The 9,950-nt window shown below is 36.6% G+C and overlaps 1 long non-coding RNA gene across 3 annotated transcripts; it reads left to right on the forward strand.

Moving 5' to 3' along the window:
* Positions 1 to 2,990: 2,990 nt before the first annotated feature.
* On the forward strand, positions 2,991 to 5,473 carry LOC310734533. 3 transcript variants are annotated; one of them, XR_014536053.1, is made up of 4 exons: positions 2,991 to 3,137; positions 3,270 to 3,533; positions 3,731 to 4,029; positions 4,511 to 5,473. It is a non-coding gene; the product is annotated as an uncharacterized lncRNA (long non-coding RNA). The 3 variants fall into 3 exon arrangements; XR_014536054.1 differs by having other exon boundaries at positions 2,995 to 3,137; positions 3,731 to 5,473; XR_014536055.1 differs by having other exon boundaries at positions 2,995 to 3,137; positions 4,006 to 5,473.
* The last annotated feature ends 4,477 nt before the right edge of the window (positions 5,474 to 9,950 follow it).

Raw genomic sequence — 9,950 nt, forward strand, 5'->3', positions numbered from 1 at the left:
TGTGCTGGTTAAAGTATTAAATGACTTGCTAATGACCTCTGATCGAGACTGTGTCTCCTAACTTGTTTTGCTTGAACTTAGTGCAGCTTTTGACACCATTGATCATAATATCTTACTTGCTAGAGTAGAAAATGTTTTGGGAGTTAAGGGGAACAGCCCTCTTCTGGTTCAGGTCTTATCTGATTAATATTTATTAGTTTGTGATGTGTAAAGCACTTTGAATGGCCTTGTGCCACAGTCCCGGCACAAACTTCTGGAGTATTATTATCTGTCGTGTATAATACACCATGATGCAGGCTATTTGTTTACCTTGAACAGTGAAGACTACAGCTGGGGCAGAGCTTTCTCCCACAAAACCCCACAGTTATAGAACAGCCTTTCAATTAGTGTTCAGGACTCAGAGACAGTCTCGGTGTCTAGATTAAATATTTTTTTGTTTTGTCAAGCCTTTGTGAACAGGTAAAGGAGCAGATCTGTGTTTTGGTGAACTGAGACGCCATCCCTCAGCTCTCACATGTTCACTAATGTTTGCTGACAGTGGTATGGCTGGCTGTTTTATATCCCAGAGATCTCTTATGATTGTGTTATCTTCTGGCTCTTTCTTTCAGTTGTGACTAGCTGTAAATATTACAAAGTGTCTATTATTATGTAAAAATAAGAACACCAAATAATCCATGTTTCTCTCTCTTTTTATGACCTATTCTACTTTCTCTCTCTCTCTCTCTCTCTCTCTCTCTCTCTCTCTCTCTCTCTCTCTCTCTGTCCCTCCCCCCTTCTCTTTCTCTTACTCTTTCTCTCTCTCTCTCTCTCTCTCTCTCTCTCTCTCTCTCTCTTTCTCTTTCTCTCTCTCTCTCTCTACACTTACCTCTCCATACCACTGGATGATCAAAAACTGTGTTTGTGTGTTCTAGGATGTGAGCTTTATTTAATGAGAAGAGCCTGGGAAAAGGTCTCTACCTATACCTATAGAGAGCAGTGTGGTTCTTTTTGTCTTTCTCTTTCTCTGAGAGGCACTGAATTTCCTTTTCAAGCTGCTTTAGATGTTTAGCTCTCAGTGTAAGCTTCTAGTAAAATGTAATTACAGCTAAATCTGTTCTTCATATTTTTCTTTCTCTTTCTGTCTCCCCACCTGCCTTTTCCTGGTTTTGTGGGTTAATATGAATCACCCTGCTGATATAATGACGTTTTTATTGCCAGAATTTATTTATGGTGAACTTAATGGTTTAAATAAGCTTGAATGAATTTTGCTCATCATGTGTATTGTCTGTTCATTACCCTATGCATAAACTGCAACAATGATGTAATGGAATCGTCTAGATCTATTAGTTAATAATAAACAAGTAATGTTTTTTATGACGCTCTTGCCCATTGACAACCCGAATAGTTTTTGAATGTGCTTTGAATTCAGCTTGGTGAGACACATTGTAATCAAGGTCAAGCTTGTGCTCTGGGAAGTTCCTAAACATTATGCCAAAGAAAACCAGAGCTTCTTTAACACTATCACAGAAATGAAGCAAGACTTATTTCTCAATGTGTTTAATGTGTTTTTATGCACCTTTCTATTTAAAGTATTTGGTAGATGCCATTAGACAGAGAATTTACAGAAGAGCTTTGAAGTCTCTATCACCAGAAATAATATAATGATTTTTCAGTAGAATATGTTACAATATATTACTAAAAGGGCAGACAGATACACATTGCATTGCATTGCATTAACTTTACCCTGAGCGATGCTGGCACCAGTAAGCAGTGCTGGAGTATCACAGGGCAAAGTGTTGCAATACAGGGTGAGAAGTTTTTTGTTTTGTAGAAAAGCATAAAATATTTTTGGTGAAAAGTCACACATCTAAACAAGTGCAGCTGCATTCTGGATTAGTTGTAGAAGCAAAATTTTGTAGTTTGGCAAGTTAGAAAATCAAATGTAATATACCCACTTTTTTGTGATCTTAAAATTATCACTTTTACATCATTAGATTTTTTTTTTAATACATTCACCAGCCAAATAATTAGAAACCCTTTTCACAATCAGAATAGCTATGTTTTAAAATCTCCTCAGAGATCAGCAATGGGAAACCCAGAGACCATTTTAAACAAAAAAAATGAATGTCATTACATAAATGAATGAGAACAGTACCAGGTTTATAAACTAGAACTAAGTACCACAATTAATACTTGGAACACTTCCTGTATGGCAAACTTATTTTCTGGTTATTCTACAGTGGATCTGACTTGTTTCCTTGAGCTTAGCTGTCAAATAGTTGCATAACAGCTGACCTAATTTTGGTTTGGGGAAAGCAAAAAGCAGGCCATATGCTATCCAGCCCATACTACACATTATCAGGAAACTATGGGTAGAATTTGTGATTGTATGTAGTAGGCTGGCCTGGGCCAAAATGCCAGGACTGATTTTTTTTGTCCTAGTCCAGTACTTATTGCAAGTCTATGACTATATCACTGAAACATCACTGGAATTAAGAGGGAGAAAGATTTATCAGAAAATCAGGAGGAAGGAATTCTTACAGCAGAATATTAATCACTGTTTAGGAAGACAATGTCAAGGTCAGCCACTGTTCATTTACTCAGGCTGTCTTTAGAAGCACAGGAATATTTGGTTGTCAATGCTATTGCTGTACAGCCTAGCATGTTTAACCCATTTCAGGAAAGCTACAGAAGCTAAAACCAATGAACACCTTCTTTTGCTTGTGAGAAGTAGTTTAATGTTTAAGATGTTGGACCTCTGATCAGATGGTTATGAGTTAAAATATCACCAGCATTAATTTGCCACTTTTGGGCCCTTGAACAAGGCCCTCAATCCTCAACTGCTCAGTTGTATAAATGAGATTATTGCAAGTAACTCTAAATAAGGGCATGTACAAAATTCCGTAAATGTAAATGTTCAAAATATATATATTAAAAAAAATTTACATACATCTCTAGAATTCTGTTTTCACTTAATATATTAAAATTTTTTCACTTATTAATATATAATACATAAATGTGTTATGAAAAAAATCACATTTGTTCTATACCATTAGTGATGAGAATATAATTATGTGTTGCTCCGAAAGAAAAGATCAGATATATCTTCTTCACTGTGCTGATGTCAGTCCTGCTGATCACCGTCTATGGAAAAACAAGTTAGTCAAATACTTTTTTTTTTATTATTTGCCCTGATAAAGCACCACTACACAAAAAGTTACATAGTTACAAAAGTTTTTGTAATCTATCAGGTTTAATTAACTCACACTTGCTGCTGTTGTTGTTTTCAGAGATCAACATAAAGTGCTCAGACCAAAATGGGACTGTTGGGAAATCATTAAATCTAACCTGCAGTGTTTCAAATCCTTGTGGTTATATATGCTATAATTTTAAGCGTAATAATATAATCCTTCAAAATAAAACAACGCCTATGAATAGCACATGCACATTTTATTACACGATTGCAAATGCAAAAGTAAATGACAGCGGGAATTACACATTTTGGATACAAATGGCTAAAGGATGGAATGATGCCATTTTCACTGTGACCATAGGTACCGGTACTTTCACTTTTTTGTTCCATAAGTCTATTTGGAAGTTTAATTATGATTATTCATGCAATATAATTATTATAATTAGTTCAGTATTATTATTATTATTATTATTATTATTATTATTATTATTTAATAACTATTACGTTTTTTAATAATTTTGTATTATTGTTTTTTTTTGTTGTTGTTTTAATCAATAGATATACCAATTAAACAAGGTACAGTGTTGCTTTGCTTTACATTTCGTTATCTGTACACCATTATGGATATAACCTTCTTCATTAATCAGAAGGTCACATGTTTAAATTTGTGTACTGCCGTGCTGATTCCTTAAGCGAGTCTCTTAACCCTCAGTTGTTTAGTTTCATAAAAGTAATCATTGTTAATCACACTCAATAAGGGCATCTGCTAAATGCTGTAAATCTAAACATATGATAAGTACAATTAAATTCCATATCATTTATTCTTTTTACAGCAGGCACCACTTCTTCAAAACAAGGTACAGTGTAGTGTATTTTTTACTTTGTTTAATAGCAATAAAATAGGTGAACATCTTACATGTTTGTAGTTGGTTATAATAGTGAAATTTGCTATTTAACAAGCCTGACGTTTGACAAATATTGACTTTGAGTAAATTTGTTACACATTTGTTTCATGAGTAAAAGAATCACTTGACCGTGAGTAATCTTGCTGTTATTACCCAGTTCTAAAATTAGTTTGTTAACTATTTGTTCTTAGGTGTGATAAAAATTTTATTTTTTAAATGACATGTTAATTGTAGGCAGGATTTAAGTAAATATATCACACTCATGGTTATTTTGTTTTTAATTCATTAAGTGAACTTACGACTGTTACAGTATTGTAATTATTAATATCCACACTTCTCCTTACAGATAAATGTAAATGTGTTCAATTTGCTTTAAGGGGTTGTGATGTAGGTTTTTAGAAAACTTATGTTTTACTTATGTTTTTTTTCACAGATTCATCAACTGCAGTTCCATTTGTAATTGTTCTGGTTTCTCTTGTGTGCTTTCTTATTACAGTCACTCTTGCAGTACATGCAATAGATAGAATGAGGGAAAAATAAGGTTTTGCTACCTGTGATTTAGAAATGATGACAACTCTTAACAGTGAAAATTGACTTTTCTTTTTCATTTTTAAATCTCAGAAAAGAATGTAAGAAAAGAAGGTGGTTTATACTGTTTTTACTGTATGTGCAAAACCCTGTCTAAGTGTCAAAAAGTGTTTTTCCCTTGTTTTTTAATGTCTATTAATGTTATATATTAAGCATTATATAAAATAATGTAAGATGTTAAATATATCATGTAATACTAATCGCTGGACAATAGACAAATATATTTTACTCTGTGAATAGAATGAAATGGTCTGACTGTGCTGTATAATCTTTCTGATTGTAAGGTTTTCTGTAATGTCAGTGTATTTTATACAAGAGTTTTCTATGTAGCATTTGCTTTATATTTTTTTTAACTTTGTATTATATAGTGTGCTTTATACATGGATAAACGTTTTCCGGTTTGTCTGAATTGTTGCACGTTAACAAATCTGAAAACACAATGACAATTCAGACAAACCTTCTATTTTCTTATATTTAAAGAAGCACTAATCGAAATAAAAAATAGTTTAAAGTAAATGAAGAATTTTACACATGTACAAGAAACAAAGTGATAATATTTCATGCTTCCTGTATATCTTGAATGACGGGTGTTTCGTCCAACGATCGGTAAGTGTTTCATTTACAAACTATACCTACATTTTTCCGTTTTTTTCTGAATTGTCATTGTGTTTTCAGATTTGTTAATGTGTTTTTGCATTTGTTATTTTGTTTTTGGATTTGTTATTTTGTTTTCGGGTTTTGTTAATGTGTTTTGCACTTCTCGGCCACCGTACATTCCTGCACAGTATGTTTGTAATATTGTTAAAAATATGTTAACCTAAGCTAAAAATACAAAGATAAATGTAAGTAAATATAAAAAGTAAAAACAGGAAAAAAAAGAAAATATGTGATTGTCATTGAAGAGGGTCCAGAGGTGGCAAAAAAAAAAAAAAAAAGGTTACTAATTGCTGGTATTATGCTGGTATTAAAATTGAGTTTACTCACGATTAATTGCAACTTAATTGCACATTTGTATCTGTTCTAAATGTACCTTAAATTAATACCTTTCAGGTTTTGAATACTCTAATCAGCATGGACATGGACATGGACAAATCTGGATGCTTTATGCAAATGTATGTTTATTATTAGTGAAACCAAACTCAGAGCATGAAGACAAAATATTCTTGTAAATGTTTTACATCAGTAATTATGGTGTTTCAAATTACGTAAATCATCATGACACTGAAGAGAACCTTTGCTATGTTTCCAACCTGTTAATGAGGTTATACCGTTTACTTTATTTAAAAGAAGAATCTCACAGATACACCAGACATCAGAACCCGGGAGTAAAACAAGGTGTAGTTTATTGATCTTGAACAGAACAAACTCAGAAAAATCAGAAACTAGAGTGCAGGAAATAAAAGGAAAGCGAGTAGCACAGGAAACTCAGGAAATAGTAGTGTAGATGATCTAATGTAGGTATACTGTGCGGCGAGTGATGGGAGAGAGGGATCTTTTAAAAGAAACGGATTTAGGGGAAACAGGTAAAGGTGATTAATAGGAGGGAGAGTCTGAGTGAGAGTGTTGAGCATTGAGTTTTCTGACATAGACGTTCTAAGCTTTCTAATTATATATATCGTTTATGAGGTGCAAATATTCACTGAGATTCAGGTTGTTTTATTTATACGCCTCAGAAAGCGCCCCCTGGCTATTTTCTTTATTTTACCAAAGCACAACGTTTTGTTGTTATAATGACTGTAAACAAATAAAAGTAGACCCTTTACATATTCAAATCATGTATTTCTCTTTCCTGTACGATCAAAAAAATCAATTGTTTGTTTCGGGGTTACGAGAAAAAAAAAATTCCCGGGGGTCAACCCCAGGGGGTTAATTGTGTGCATCATGGTGGATTTTCGTGCTTTATCTAAGACTACAGTAAAACAAATGTTTACTAATTAAAAAATATTTTTCGGTGGAGTTTATTTATTTTTATATTTGAGTAAAGAAAGAACGTTGTGAATAAAGGTTGTTGTTGCTGCGTTGAAGCTTTTAATTTCACCTCTTTTATGTTCATTTATATTTGTAATAAAACTGGTCAAACAGAAATGCGCACTGTATTAATCGTGCATTAATAAAATTTGTGCTGTTAAAATGAATTTGCGTTAACTTTGACAGCCCTAATTAATATACTAATGTCAAACATTTTTTTTATTTTGTTACCTAATGAATGTATCCAGGCTGAACATCCACTGATTAGGAATGTCTCAGTTATCACTCATGTTTACATCATTGACTTCCTCTGTCTCATCCATGTTAGCCATATTTCTTAACCTTTCTTGGCCTATTCCTTCTGCCTTGCTTATTGTTGGCTTCCTAAACTAGCCTACAGTAAGTCTGTGATGTGTGATAGCCAGGAAATTATGCACCAGTGGTAGGTTGAAAAAGCAGCCCAATAACAGGAAATAGGTTGATGGGCTGAAAATGGCACACAGTGAGAAGATAAAATATGATCATTCCACCAAATAGATTAAAAGTAACAAGCCTGTTTTGAAAATTAATTTTTTAAGAAGTAGAAAGTACAGATATTTGTGTAAAAATGTAGAGTAAAAGTAAAAAGTTGTCTGAAAAATAAATAGTATTGATACCAGAAAAATCTATTGAAGTTCAAATTTACAAAGTTCATAGTTCTCAAGGTGGATATCAGAAAAGATAAATATATTCTGCTGAACGCATTCACCATCGATAAAATCGCCAGGGGATGTTTTTGTTTTTATTTGCCATTTAATACATGGAACAATCGACAATCATTATCTACTCCTTGTCTGTCTGTTTGATCTGCATGGATAATTTTTTACATTCTCTAGTTGCATAGCAATTATTTGTGAAGTGCAGACTAAGAGGTCTATAAAAACCACATTTTTGTTGATTTTATCCTGTTACTGTTTTTTTTTTTTTTTTTTTTTCCGCAATTCGTGCGCATCTCTTAAGTTATCCTCCTCAGCACCTATCCTGGTCTGCATCTTATCAACCTGTTCAACAAACTATTATTGTTATATTATTAAATATTAGATATGTAATATTTAATAATAATAATATATTTAATTTATATAGCACCTTTCCCAAGCTTTACACTTTACAAGGTACAGGACGCTTTACAAGGTACAGTATTTCAAGACAGATGAAATATAGTGTAACATTCATATAGATATTCGTCGGACATTTGCCCAGGACGAAGGATCGCATGCAGCTGCATGAGATAATAACAGAAGACAGCACTAGACATGCTTTTCTCCCCAGTTACTTTACTTACTTTACACAAGGGCTGGCAGATGCAAGTGCAGTTAAGAGCATACTAAGAAATGACCAGGAAGTATAATACGCACATGTAGTGAGCGCCAGCTTCTGTAAGGGAGGGAGGGAGGGAAGGAAGGAGCTCTGAAGTGAAGAATGGTCTCTACCACCTAGGTGGAGAGGCCAGAACCTTGCAGCTGTGCCCCCTCAGCAGTTTCTGTAACTGCTTGACAGTGAGAGGCTGTCCTTCTCTGACCTTCATGATGGCCGTAAGGATGGCCACAATGCAGGCAGGGGAAAGCTGCGCATACAAAGTAGTCCATCCATCCATCCATCCATTTTCTCCCGCTTATCCGTAATTCGGGTCACGGGGGCAGCAGTCCAAGCAGACCCCCGCCTTCGACTGCTGCCCAATCCTCACAGCACCGTCACTTACAGTCCCTCCTGCAGGTGGTGAACCCACGGGAAGGCGGCCCCACGTCACTCCGACGTCACGGACCTTGATATTTCCCTCGTAAGGGACCCCCGGAGCATAGAGGGTTAAGGGCCTTGCTCAAGGGCCCAAGAGTGGCAGCCTGGCGATACCGGGGCTTGAACCCCAGTCCTTCCGATCGGCAACCCAGCGCCTTAACCGCTGGAGCCACCAATCCCCCACAAAAGTAGTCGAAAACCATATAAAGCTGAGATAGGTGTTTCTCTGTAATGGAGAAAGCACACTCTTCCCGGTGTTTCCTGGCAAAAGCCCAAAACCTTCATGTGAGCGAGAAAGACATTTTGATGCCGACCACTAACTTCTCTGATCGAGCTAATATCAACCAATGGCCGATATATTCAGGATGCGGATGCCCTTAAGTCTCAGGGAGACCAGAGCCGCATCGACACATTCTGTGAGAGGGCAAGGCCAAACAGAAGAACCTGATACTGATAAGCTTCGACCCCGAAAGCGAACCCCAGGAACTTCCTGTGAAAAGGAAGGATGCAGAGATATCTCCCAAGCATCTCTTCAACCGGGCATCGCTTCATTGCCATGTACATTCCACCCCATAAAGTGTGAATACAGCATCGAAAGAGGCTAAAGGGGCTTCGCCCATGACCATGGCACCTCAGTGTGCAGGTCTGGAAAAAACAGCATGAAGGATGCGACACCGGGGTCAGAAAGCTATCGCCCAGCTAATATTATTATCTTTATTATTATTTTTTACCACGAGGAGTGATGGTATCACCCCTAGAAGTGCTCTCCGGGAGTGGAGCGATCGCAAAGAACTGTAAACAGAATCTGCGCGGCACAATAAACGCGACACAATGAGCGCGGCACAATATGCACAGATAATGCACAGAATTTGCAGAGAATCTGAGCCGAATGTGCGCACCTAGCTGACCTACCTCTGCCTCCAACTCCATAGGTTCTCAAGCCTAGCTTGCAAACTGCGTCCCCCCCTCCTTAGAGAAAGAGAGTCGAAGCAAATGCTCTCGTCGCAAGTTGAAGAAACTGCCGAAAGGCGTGCTTCCAAGCCTGTGAGCGAGTGCTGGACAGATCAGGTGAGGTTAGAGAAAGGTACAAGCCCTTCTCAAAACCCTCTGCGAGGTCCAACTGAGAGCCCCAGGAACTGGTGTGCTGCTCCGCCTCAGCGAGAGTGGGGCCAGAACTGTGAGGAGCGTGAGCACTCCCTCGGAAAGTGCTGCTCAGGATTGGCTTTGAGAACAAACAGAAGCTGGCGCTCGTTTCACTCCATGTGCGTTCTTATACTTGTGTGTGTGTGTGTGTGTGTGTGTGTGTGCGTGCGTGCGTGCGTGCGTGCGTGCGTGTTTGGTTAACCTTTTATTTTAATAGAGGAGCCTGGAAAATAATTTCAGCTGTAGCCTTTGGGAGCAGTGTGGCACTTTCTTTGTTTAAACAAGTTTCATGATTAAATGAGCTCTCAGTATAAGCTGCTATTAAAATGTCATTTTACAACAGCTTGTTTTCATTATTCTTACTTTTTCTTTCTCTTAGTGTCTCTTCCCCACTCTTTTTC

The sequence above is a fragment of the Silurus aristotelis genome (assembly GCF_946808225.1).
Source record: "Silurus aristotelis genome assembly, chromosome: 12".
Taxonomy (NCBI): domain Eukaryota; kingdom Metazoa; phylum Chordata; class Actinopteri; order Siluriformes; family Siluridae; genus Silurus; species Silurus aristotelis.